At 32.5% G+C, this 13,711-nt stretch overlaps 1 pseudogene; it reads left to right on the top strand.

Moving 5' to 3' along the window:
- Nucleotides 1-1,714: 1,714 nt before the first annotated feature.
- LOC149565177 (uncharacterized) overlaps nucleotides 1,715-13,711 on the top strand; it is a 92,579-nt pseudogene continuing 80,582 nt past the window's right edge.

Below are 13,711 nucleotides of genomic sequence, written 5' to 3' on the forward strand. Positions count from 1 at the left end.
GTATCATAATTTAATTGGTTCAAATTGATTTGATTTGTTTGAACCTATTCCTTAGAATGTAATTTTACATTTAGGGTTCTGACTAGTTTTGCATCATTATAGTTGCGTGAAAACTTCTCTATTTCAACTTGCAAGAAACCTAACAAACCTACCTCCTATTGGAATTTCCAGACGATGGCTAATTTGAAGCTCCCCATATTTAATAATCATTTCATTAACTCCAAAATCCTAGCCCATGCCAATACAACCTTGCACTCCCTCCTAGTGATTGACTAAAACTTAATTTTGATGGGGCCACTATGATTAGGATTTTTGTGGGAGGGATTATTTTCCATTAGGAGGGGAGATTTATTATGGCCTACTCTAGAAAGTTTTGAACTAACTCATCTAATATAGCAGAAGACTTGGCACTTTAATTGGGTATCAAATTCATAGTGTATTTGGGAAGTTACATGATCTAGGTGGAAAGAGACTCTAAACTTATCATTGATGTTTTTATTCAGCGATCAAAGGCAAGTTGAGAGATGAAAAGTGTGTTTTCATATGTTTTTCCTATCCTTTTAAAAATGAAGGAATTCACTATTCAACACACATACTAGGAAACAAACAAGGTAGCGAACAAACTACTAGGCTTCGGGTTGGACCTGACTAGATTATAGTGTGTGTGACAACTAGTACACATGCCTATGGAAATTCAAACTCTTACTAAGAATGAAGTTATAGGTAATCAAATTCATAATGATGTGGTTGGAAATGTGAACAAACTATCCTAACAATGCTTTTGGAATCTATACTAGGGGTAATGTTATTGATTGTTTTGTTACCTAACTTAGACATTATTTTACAATTTATAGTTTTTATGGAATTATTCCCAAATGGATTTAGGCACAATTTTGGACTATACCTTCAATTACAATATGTGATGAAACTTTAATGCTGAATCAAGAAGGCCTCTTTGTCATTATTTTAGTGATTCCCAAAATTTATGCATTAATGAAGGGGTTCTTTTCATTTATCTTTCTCATGTGTTGCAGTCTTGTATACATGCAATTATTGTTTAGGCAAGCCAAAACAATTGTTTAGGTGGAGCAATTTTAGGAAGGACTTGTTAATTAATGGTTTCAATGGTAAATTTAATTTTACTATGCACAACCCCTACAAGACCATTTACAACTTGTTTTGTGTTCCACTAAAAGTTTTCAAGATGGAAGAAACATAGTCTACCTTACATTACTAGTTGATGTGGGAGGTGAGAGGGATAGGATCGAACCCTCAAAGATTGAAGAAAAGTAGTGATAAAATGAAAGCACCTGGACTTACATAATGGAAGGTGGGTTGTTTCCTTTTATGTCGGGCATGGATAGTTTCAAAAAAATAGTATCACTGTAGCTAGTAAACACTTGGAAGGGTAGGAAAGTTACAATTAATGACATCAAAATTGAAATCAATGAGGAAGTGCTTGACAAGCTACTGATATCTCTCTAGATAGAAGGAAATAGAAGTGGATCACTAAGGTGCATGACAAAACTAGCATTAACAAATTCTTCAAAGTGGATGGGGAGCTAGTTTTCTTGAGAGGTGGTTTCAATAGGGAAAAAATGGTGGCTGACATACTGGAAGGTGGGTTGTTTCATTTTATGCAGACCATGGACAGTTTCAAAAAAATGGTATTGTTATAGCTGGTAAACACTTGGAAGGGAAAAAAACTCCCACAATGAAGAAAACTCCTGCTCCCACTCCTATGATTTCTCCCACTCATCCTATGATTTCTCCCCAATTGGTTACTGGGGTTACCATGCCTACTTCTATGATGGCTTTGCCTGCCCATGGTGCTACTAAGACTCCTACTTCTACAATGGCTATGCCTACCCATGGTGTTACTAAGACTCCTCCTACAGTGATTTTTGTGACTAAGGTTCCACCTATGGTGACTGCTATGGCTAGGGTTGGTCTTGTTCCTGTGTTCCTACTACAAAGGGTTCTTCTGATTGATCTACTCTCTCTTATGTGGATGTGGCCACATATGAGTTAGGTATTTCTAATCCTGTGATGAAGGGGCTCCATTCGGTTGCTCCTTTTTTCAGTCATTCAGTTGTGCCTATCTTGGTTAGTAATCCCCTTGCGCTTCATTTTGAACAAGATGTTGGTGATGAGATCAACTCATATGTGGTGGATTACTCCAATATGGTTTCTATTTTTCATTTTAGGGGTTTTTGGCCCACTCTTTCAGATTTGCATGCTTGGATTTCCAAATTTTGGGAACCACTCATTTCAGATGAAGTGTAGATTTACATTGTGGCAAGGGGTTTTTTTATTGTGAAATTTGCTAATTCTTATGATAGTAATTCCATCCTGGGTCATGGTTTCCCTTGGGACTAAAGGTTTCCCCTAATGGCCAAACCTTGGTTTTTGGCATTTAATCTAACTACTAAAACTTTTAATAAGATTCCTCTTTGGGTGAGGTTACCGAATTTTTCCCTTCATTTTCAGCAGGATTTAGTCTTGGAGGCTATAGGGGATGCTCTTGGGGATTTCATATTGGTTGATTTGATTTCTTCCAATGTCTTTAGGACTATGTATGCTTGCATCCTAGTGGAGATGGATACCTCCAAGGGGCTTCCAAAAATCTTGAAGTTGGCTTCTCCAAGTGGTTCTTGGATTTAGCTACTTGATTATGAGGGTATTCCTTTCATATGCAAGAAATGCTATAAGACTGGCCATCCTTCTATGAGTTGCTCCTTTGACAAGGCTAGATTGAAGAAATCACCTTTTTGGTGGTTGGGGGTTTCAGATGATCACTATATGATTCATAAGGTTTCTAAGGAGGTGGATGGTTCGGATAGCTCTTCACATTTTGATCTCTCTTTGGCTAAGGATTCTGTTGCTATTTTTGATGATTCAAAGGTTGTCCCCATAATGATTTTGAATTAGAATGTTGTTTCTAACTTGTCACCTTTGTTATCTCTATTGATTCCACTATTGTTCCTTTGACGACTTTGGATTAGAATGTTGTTGTTGTCCCTTTTTCTATTGTTGACTCTATCTAGAACATGTTGATGAGGGGTTTTTGGGGGTCAGAAGGGATTGGTAGAAAGCTATTGTGTGTAGGGCCCATTTGTCGTTGCACCAAAAATCCATGACTGTTAGTGAACACGGAACACCACATAATTAACCACCTGTGGGCAGGGGAGCGCGTTGCATCACCCAAAAATCTCCCCCTCGACGTGCATACCAGGTGTTTACGCAGGTTGGGAAGGCACCGAGGAGATTTGAACCCATGACCAGGCCAAAACTAGGCTCTGATACCAATTGTAGGGCCCATTTTCCATTGCACCAAAAAGCCATGACTGTTAGTGAACACGGAACACCACATAATTAACCACCTGTGGGTAGGGGAGCGCATCGCATCACCCAACATTGGGAAGGTAGAGGATGGTTGGACATCAGTCAAAGGAAAAAAGGAAAATCCTTTGTTCCTTCATTTGATATGTCTTTACATTCTCAAAAGACTAGACCAAAATGTAAATCTTGATGGTCTGTAACTTCTTGGGTTGTTTTCCCTCTTGTTGGGAACTTTGGTGTGTCCCTCTATTTTGCCAGGTGGCTTTCCATAGTTGCATTTTGATCCTCATTGTTATATCTTTCTTTCCCTTTGTAAAAAGGTTTTGAGTCCTTTCAAAACCTGTTTTTACTTAATCAAAACACTTGAAAGGGAAGGAAAGTTACAATTAATGGCATTAATTTTTAAATTAATGAGGAAGTGATTGCATAAGAAACTAGTATCTCTCTAGATGGAAGGAAATAGAAGTGAGTCACTAAGATGGATGACATAACTAGTATGAATAGATTATTTAAAGCAGATGGGGAGCTAGTTCGGTTGAGAGGTGGTTTCAATAGTGAAAACCTACTAGGGTTGTGGAATAATATGTGTTTCCTTGTTATGAAGGATCACACCATGGAGGGTCACAATAATGTGAGTTACTACTACCATTTCCCCCTGTTAAATTATTTTTGTAACAATAATGAAATGTACCTCCCTTTCTTTTTACTTCATGATATAAAATCATCTTTTATGGATGTGTTTAAATGTATAGGGTAAGGAAAAAATTGTAATATCCTTCACCAAGGTCTTATTTATTGGCTATATTATTTCTACTATGCTATGTGTCATCCCCATAATATTTCTTTAATTTAACCTCAAGAACCTAACACAATCCTTGTGGTTATGTAGACCTACATTCCCAACTCATCCACTATTTCCCAAGATTCCCCTTCCTCTAGTGACTTGATGCTTAAAGACCCCCCTTCCCCAAGCCCAACTCCCCCACACTTTACTTTGTGCTCAGTTAAACCAAATAATGGAGCTTGTTGTTCATTTGGTAAAAATTGGTAAGGATCTAATTGGGAGTAGGAGATGCTCTCATAAGCTTGCCTCAAACCCTGGCAAGAAAAAAAGGATTAAAACACACACAAAATTGGAGGACGTAGATGCTAAGTCTAAGTCAAAGGGAGGTAAGGAGAACCATAAAAAAATATAGGAAGAAAAAAAATCCAAGAAGATATGTTACATTGAAGATGAAGAGGAGGAAATTGATAAGTCACCCCAGGGATGGAGGAGGCCCCTCATGATAAAGACATATCTCATGTTTAAGCTAGTTTTAGTATAGACAATGTTGATTTGAATATGAAAAGGGAATCCCTAAGAATCACTAAGAACTCCTCTATGGCTACCACTTCACCCCTTAGAAATACAAATAAGAAGCCCCCTACTCACCATTTACCCCAAGCTGTTCCCCCCAATTCACTTCCTCCTCCTGTCACCCCCAAATTCCCTTTCCTATCAAGGACTCCCTCCCCTTCCTCCACTTTGGGGAAAACCACATTTTTTTTCAGTTGAACCTAAGATTAAGAACTTGTCGGTAGAGAAGGAGAAAGTAAAGAGCAGTGTGTCAGAACTAGACATTTGTTTCAACATGCTGGTGGATTTTGCAATCAAATTGATGCATGGAGCAATGACCACACTTTAGTTGTTACAAAAGGAGAAGGTGGAAGGTAGAGTGTGGGTTGAGGAAGAAAATTTGTAGAAGCTATACATGTTCCTTGATAATGATTGGCTAGATGTGCTACTTTCAAAACCACCCTTCTAGGAGGAGAAGGAGAAATGAGGGCTTGGCCTCATTTTGTTTTGATTACTTTTTGTTAGTTAATTTTATTCTTATGTTTAATCCTTGCATGGTTATTAGTTGGACTATGGAAAATTTTATTAATGTTGGCATCTATATTTCTGGATTAGTTTTTACAGTTTGATTACTATATGCTATAGGTGGTTAGATAGTTGATTATTGAACTCTTCTACTATTATTTTTTTATTTTAAACATGGATGGCAATTGTGTTGTTGGTCACCCAATTTTGACTAGTTTTAATTTAAAAAACAATCTTTCCCATACATAATAGATATTCTTTAGTCCATCAAAAAAATACATCATCAATATTAGTGTTACCATCAAGAGTTATAGATCCTATTTCCTTAATTAAAAAAAGGCGTATTGTCTCCAAATTTGGCAACACCACAAAAATATTTGTTATGCTTCCTAAAATTATCTTTATTACCTATCATGTAATGTGAACATCCGCTATCTATAATCTATTCTTATTTTTTTTCCATAGGTAAAACCAAGGGCCTTCCTTCATTAAAAGGATTTTCATCTTGATAGAAACAAATAAAATCTCATCCTCACTATTCTTAGGTTCATAATCAGAAGGATCCTCACTAGAATAGTAACATTCCTTATGTTGCAAAGAGAAGAAATGGTCATTAACTATACACTCAAAAAATTACATGCACATGAAATGAAACTAACATGGTGCAATTAATGATGTTCATTCTAAAAAATTCAACTACATCCCTCTTTGTAATTGATTATTGTTAGTCATTTTTGTCCTTTTTACAAATGTTGCCAATCTCATGAAAATCCAGGGTGATAGCCATGACCATGTTCTTTGAGTGATTCATTTATTTCCATGAAAACATGATAAGGATAAATAAATACCTTATTCCTTTATTTTATATCCCTAAGTCTTTAAATTCTTCATATTGCATGTTAGATCTATATGAATATTTCAAGTTACAATCATGCAAAAATTGCATCACCCTAACACTCCAATTTAATGCTTAGCTATCAGATGAGCTATGAAGATGTGAGATGGTCAGGTTCATAGTTAGTGTGACTTTATAGTGGTTAGTGCTAGCATTCAATTTCATGTTGCGAAGGAGCAAAAGTAGTTAGTCACAACATCAAAAACTATTTTTGGCTTAAGAATGTCTCAAGGACCTACGATCTTACCAACTATCAAATCTCATTAGATCAATGCTTGACATTTTCCCACTTTTTAAAGATGCTTGAATTTTAACTATACTAGGAAAGAAAACATTCTCCATGTGGACTTGGTGGGACTGGACTCAGCCGCGGGCCGCAAAATAGGAATGTGTTAGAGCAAGTTGTCGAAATGGCAATGTCTAATTGGGTCATGGGTATTGACAATGACAAAGAGGTTTAGTTATGTGGACACCATCAGATCTTAATTGATCAACACTTGTCACTTTATCACTTTTCAAAGTTACATGAAGTTTAGTCAATGCAGGAAAATGACATAGTGATGTGTACATCATAGTGGGACTAGGAGCATTTGAGTTCTCTTTATCACATTGTCACAAGGGTTAGAAGATAGTCACACAATCTATTTTGAATAACTTGTTCATTGAATAAAAGGAGATAAATTCAACTGATATCATTCCATTGAAATCTCTAAAGCTTCAAGTTGCAAAGTTGTTAAGTCAAACACCTACAGTCAAATTCAATGCTTTCACATTTTTGCACATACTTAAGGTTACCTAGAGTTAAGGTGGCAAAAGCCTATTGTCGCAACTTATAAGGGTTAAAAGATGGGTTAAGAGTTAGGGTTGTAGTAGAGTGATCAAATAGTTAAAGTGGTCTTCATAGGTCAACATGGTCAATGAAAGAATATTGTTGTGAGGTCGGGATGACATGTAGTAGTCAGTTTAGTTTCTATCACAATGTAACAAATCAATAAGCATTAAAGATCTTCAAGGTTGTGAAGTTGCAATATAGGGTTAAAATAGTCAAGTTAGCCATTGGCACAACATCACATGTTCCAAACATGTTTTGCATTTGATAGTTCTAATGGGGTGACATAGTTAAAGATAAAGGTATCACATCATCACATGGTTAGAGGGATTTTAAGTCCTAGTAGTTGTGAAGATAGGGAGCAATCAGTTTCATGGTCATTGTAAGGTCACTTCAATTAGGGTGCTAAAGTGTTTTCAAGTGGTGAGGCAATGATCAAACAAAAAATGAAGTAGTTGTGGTTTCACATGACCAAAAAAATTAATAAAGAAAATAAGTTGTGAAGTCATGAACAAGAGCAAGCACAGGTCAAAAAAATAGTTAGATAGGCTAGGAAAGGTAGATGAATGCTTACATAGTATAGGACCACATGGTGAGTTGATAGATGTTTTCTATTGAAAGATGACATAGCTGATTTTGCATCATCGTGAACATGGAATCAAGCAGCTCTTTAATGATGAACAAGTCCTTGATTACTTGTAACTACTATTTTGATTGTTCTCCATGCTTGATGAATGAATATTTCCTCCTTTTGCCACCTTGTTTACCCATGTACCCAACTAGAGTGGTCATGGCCACCATTTCTATCTTTTCAAGGCTAGATTTGCACATAAAAATCAGATCTCCTGCATATGGATATGCACCCGATCAAATCTTTCCCAAATCTGTAATTATTGTTCTTTGTGACTTGAATGTAGTAGTTGAGTTTTGGCTTTTGATAGAATTTTTCTCAAATATGCTTGAGCTATAAAAGTAAATTTTGTAACCCTTTCAAGGGTCAATATTTTATCTAATTCTATATCACTTATATTATATGCTCTATTACTATGATTTCCTTTTTCCTTTGGATGAATATACTTCTCTACTGTACCTCTTTCTTCATTAATATATTGTGCAACATCTTCTTGTCTTATGTTGATGTATTGCCTCCATTCTTCAACTGTATGTTGTATCTATTTTTCGTTTAAAATGATATGGAGTGAAGCTACTTCCTTATAGCATTCTTTTGGTTTCTGATCTATATATGGTTGTTGAGTTAAGAAAGGATTGAATCTATGTACTTTAAGACTATATTGATAAACTATGTTTTTTCTAGGTAGAGATATGACTGAACATACTATTTTGGTGTATGAACCCTTTAGATTAGATTAGGTAGTTTGATTTCCATGCATTTCCATCTCCATTTTCCTCTAAAGAAGTAATCAGGTGCACCCTAATAGTAAGGAAGCTGAGCTTCTCTAGAGACTCAATCTCATTATTCAAGTCCCACAACTTGGAATTTATTTTCATGTTTCACAAGGTTGCCTTTAGGTCAAACTTCAAGCAAGGACGCAAACTCTTGTGACAACAATTACTATTCTATATTTTCTCAATATCATATTTTGTTTTTACTAATAAATTTTGAATTAAAGTTTTCTTTTTCAAATTAAAAGTTTTGTCTAAAATCTAGATGGTGGAAGAGAATATCAATTTAGCAACTTGAAATGAAACTACTTGTGAGAATAAGGAAAGTGTGGTTTGAGGAGGAAAGGATGCTAGAAGTGGCATGCCATATGAATTTATGTAAAGTTTCATTTTAGGTGGGTAGAGGTGGAGGTGAAAGCCATAAGTTAGAAGCTAAAAGAGGAATAAGAAAGTAAAAAGAACTCTAGTACATGGTTAGACAATAGCGCAATGACAAAATACTCTCAATTTTTTGTAATTTACTTTACACATACTTCGTTTTGTCTCAATTGAAATTTAGAATAAAGTAAAATAATCTACAAGGAAGTCAAGAATGATCAGCTATATGAACATCACTATATTAATCTTAATTAAATTAAATTAAACTTCTCTTAACTATAATATAAAAATATTATGAACTAACTTATATATATATATATATATATATATATATATATATATATATATATATATATATATATATATATATATATATAATATGTCAAGAGTCATCCTTCTCAAGGCACCTATTTTAATTCAAATCCTATAGTTTTTTTTGTGTGGGTTAGGATTTGAATAAAATAAGTGCCTCGAGAAGGATGACTCTTGGCATATTATATATATAGGTATATATAAGCTAGTAGTAGTCCTCACACACCATGGAAGACATTTTTAAAGAAATCTAGATGGTTATGGTTAGGAGCAAGCAATATAGTATTTTAATTTTAAAAGTATGGATGATAATATTTTTATTTTTAATTGTAATTTCTATATATATAAGGACTTTTAAAAAAAAAATTATTTCTGATAAAGTTAGTATCAAATTATTTATTTATTTTTAAATATAGTTTTATAATTTTACTATAAAATTGTAGTTTTATAGAGATACATTAAATTAGTAAATAATTTTTAATTATAGTTGTATAAAGTTACTTCAAAATTATTCTTCAATATTTTAAATTTAAATTCTATATATGTTGTTTAACTTGCATAACTTTAATTTGTTTTAATTTTAAGGATATTGTTACATTAAATGTTACAGTCAGGAGTATAAGTTATGGTTAGGGTTAGAGTTAAGGTTAGGGTTAGGGTTAGAGTTAGAGTTAAGGTTAGGGTTAAGGTTAGGATTAGAGTTAGGGTTAGCATAATGACTAAAATTAGGGTTAAGGATATGGTTAGGATAAGGGTTATGGTAAGAGCTAGGGTTAGCATTATTGTTAGGACTAGGGTTATAATTAGAGTTAGAGTTAGAGTTAGAGTTAGAGATAGAGTTAGAGTTAGGGTTACGGTTAGAGTTAGAAATAGAGTTCAAGTTAGAGTTTGGATTATAGTTAGGGTTAGGGTTAGAATTAGAGATTTAGTTAGGATTAGGAGGTAGAATTAGGGTTAGAGTAAGGGTTATATATAGGGTTAGGGTTAGGGGTAGAATTAGAGCTAGAATTAGGGTTAGTGTTAGGATTAGGTTTAGGTTTAGAATTAAGGTTAGGGTTAGGGTTAGAATTAGAATTAGAATTAGGGCTAGAGATATAGTTATTTTTAGAGTTAGGGTTAGTGTTATAATTAGGGTTAATATTAGGGTTAGGGTTAGGGTTACAACTTTAGTCAGAGTTAGAGTTAGAGTTGAGATTAGGATTAGATATTTAGTTAAGGTTTGTGTTATTGTTGTGATTAAGGTCATTTTGGGGTTATTACTTCTATCCAAATAGACGTTAGTACCATTATTATACTTTAAGTTGGTGTTATGGTAACTATTAGGTTAATTTTTTATTTGGGTTAGTTCTATAAAAATGCACATGATTAGGGATATTGTGACACATATTATTATATATTTTTATAATGTACCCGCTCCTTCTCCTATCCCTTCCTACTCTCTCTAGAGATTTCCTTTAATCATTGTTCTCCCTCTCTCTCTCATACCTTCCATTCCCTCATCTCTCTCTCATTATCTCCCTCACTCCGCTATCCATTACCTCTCTCTATATATACCCCCTAATCTCTCTCTCTCTCTCTCTCTCTATATATATATATATATATATATATATATATATATATATACTTGTATCTCTAAGTTCTCTTTATATTGAAAATATAATAGGATCCCTTGCCCCCCTCTGTTTCTCATCTCTCTCTCATTATCTCCCTCCCTCTACTATCCATTACCTATCTCTATATATATGCCCCCTAATCACCCTCTCTACCCCTATCTCTAATTTATCTTTCTACTACAGATATAATAGGATCTCTCTCTCTCTCTCTCTCTCTCTCTCTATATATATATATATATATATATATATATATATATCCCTAACTACCCTCACTCTCCCCCTCTTTATATATGTCCTTCTAATTATCTATCTATATATATTTCTATCTTAGATATATGCCCCCCGAATCTCTATCATTCTTTCCCCTCCCCCATCTCAACGATTTGCAACTTCTCTTTTTCTCTCTCAAACTTAATTAAAGGTGAACTGTAATATCTAATAAATTAGATAAATATTTGTATTCTTTTTATTATTATTTACAATTGTTAAATACAAAATAGAAACATTAATAGTTTTATAAATAGATAAGATTTATTTTAAAAAAATGTTTGAACAATATTTTTATTGATCAAACTATCTTTAAAAAAAATCCAATAATTAATAATAACTAAATTTTAATAAATTCTTTTTATACTTTTAACATATTAAAATCTTTCTATACCTTTTTAGTATCTAAATCTTAATAGAATCTTTCATACTTTTTAGACTCTCTAAGTTATGTCCCTAATCACCCTCTTAGTCTCTCACCTCTCTCATTTTACCATTATCTCTCTCCCTCCAATCCCTTTCATCTCTCTCTATATATGCCCTCTAATTTCTCTCTCGCTCTCTTTGTGTGTGTGTGTGTGTGTGTGTGTGTGCACGCGCACGTGCATGTGTGTATGTATATACATATATATACACATACATACATACATAGATATCCCTAATTACCCTCCCTCTCCCCCTCTTTATATATGTCCTCCTAATTATCTATCTATATATCTTTCTATCTTAGATATATGCCCCCTATATCTCTTTCATTCTTCCCCCTCCCCCATCTCAACAATTTGCAACTTCTCTTTTTCTCTCTCGGACTTAATTAAAGGTGAATTGTAATGTCTAATAAATTAGATAAATATTTGTATTCTTTTTATTATTATTTACAGTTTTATAAATAGATATAGATTTATTAAAAAAAACATGTTTAAACAATATTTTTATTAATCAAACTATCTTTAAAAAAAAATCCAATTATTAAAAATAACTAAATTTTAATAAAATATTTTTATACTATTTAACATATTAAAATCTTTCTATACCTTTTTAGTATCTAAATCTTAATAGAATCTTTCATACTTTTTTACATATTAAGATCTTTCTATATTGTTTTTACACATTAGAATCTTTCTATTATCTTTTTACAAATTTTAGAAACTTTTTTTATTGTTTTTTAGTTAAAACTATTAAATAAAAAGAAAGTTAAATAATCCTATTCAAATTTTAGATTAAAATAAATTCAATTTTTTAAATTGTAAATGTTTCAACAATAACAAAGTTAATATTTAATTCTAGATAAGAATATAGATATGAACAACCCCTTTCTAATTCTATTGTATGCAAATCAATTTTTTTTTTGAAAAACAAAAAAATTAATAGAATAGTAAAAAAAAAAAAAAAAATTTAAAATAGATTTAAAATAGTTAAATTAATTAATTCTAGTATAACCTTTCTAGATAATTTACATTCTAGTCATTAAAAATATTTTAAGTATACTAAGTTTTACATCTTTTTTAATTGTATTTAAATTATAAAAAAAATGAATGTACAATTCTTTGGCAAGTCTTTCTCTTTTTCTACAAAACTTTGATGAAAGTGCATTGTAAATAGAATGAGAGGAAGTAATCTAATTAGACTTGTAAATTAAACAAGGAATCAATCATTTCAAATAACAAAAAATATATTTTTACCTAGTCTAATATACTTATAAATTTATGGATGTTGGTATTCTTATAGAAGAAAAAACATAAATCAGCAAACATCAAAACTCATTATTTGTGCAATGAAAGAATGTCAAGAAACTTAAGGTAATTTCTCATTAATTCATATCTTATTTATTTAATAACTTGTCACCTTAAGTTTGATCTAACAACTAAAATTTCAGTCCAAACTAAAGAGAAATGTCAAGATTTGTAAATGTGTTTATACAAATTTCTCATATAGCCATAATTGATGCTCGTCACCAAGGAGCCAATAACTAATGTATCCAAACCCATGCATGTCCACCAACATTATTATATACCTTACCACATTCAACACCTTTGACATTGCCATTGACATCGGCCTTGGAGAGTTTGCCTTTCTGAAATGCAAAACACAAGATTCACAATTTATAACATTTTGAATATAAAATCCTAAGTCTAAATGAAATCTAAATCAAAGTAGAATATTACATCTAATTTTAAAGTAAATCTAAATCTAAATGCAAAATTAAATTACAAATTTAAAAAAAAATACAAATCTCACTTGCAAATAACTTCAAAACTTCTATACATTCCTCTTCAAAATCTCAAATCATCTCGTCTTCAAAAACTTCAATCTCCTCCTCTAAAACTCTCCACCTCTTCCTCCCTCCAAAAACACAAAAATGACAATGAAAGTAGGAGACTCTATTTTATAACTTATGAGAGGCTCTTCATATCCTCCAATAGATGTCTCTTGACATTCCACAAATTTGTTTCAAATTCCTCTACCTCATACAATAAAAAAAAGTAAAAGGTATCATGCAAAAATATATTTAATAAAAGAAAAAAAAAAACATATTTGAAATGTTTTAAAAACTTATTTGGACCCTTTTTTGGGTCCTATTTTTTCGAACCCTATTATTGCAGCCCTTTTATTGCATTTGGCTTCCTATTATTTTAGCTAATTTAATATGTAATTAAAATGTTTGTAATTATCATCAATTTTTTCCCTTACTGGAATTTGTTGCTCCCATTGCCTCTTAGGGATAAATATAATTATTTTTAGTTGACCTAAACTATTCAATATTCCCTATTCCCCTAGATTCGGTTAAACTACATTGTTTTATTGCCAAT

The sequence above is a fragment of the Cupressus sempervirens genome, chromosome 3, assembly GCF_028749045.1.
Source record: "Cupressus sempervirens isolate cs-2001-9-10 chromosome 3, ASM2874904v1, whole genome shotgun sequence".
Classification (NCBI taxonomy): Eukaryota; Viridiplantae; Streptophyta; class Pinopsida; order Cupressales; family Cupressaceae; genus Cupressus; species Cupressus sempervirens.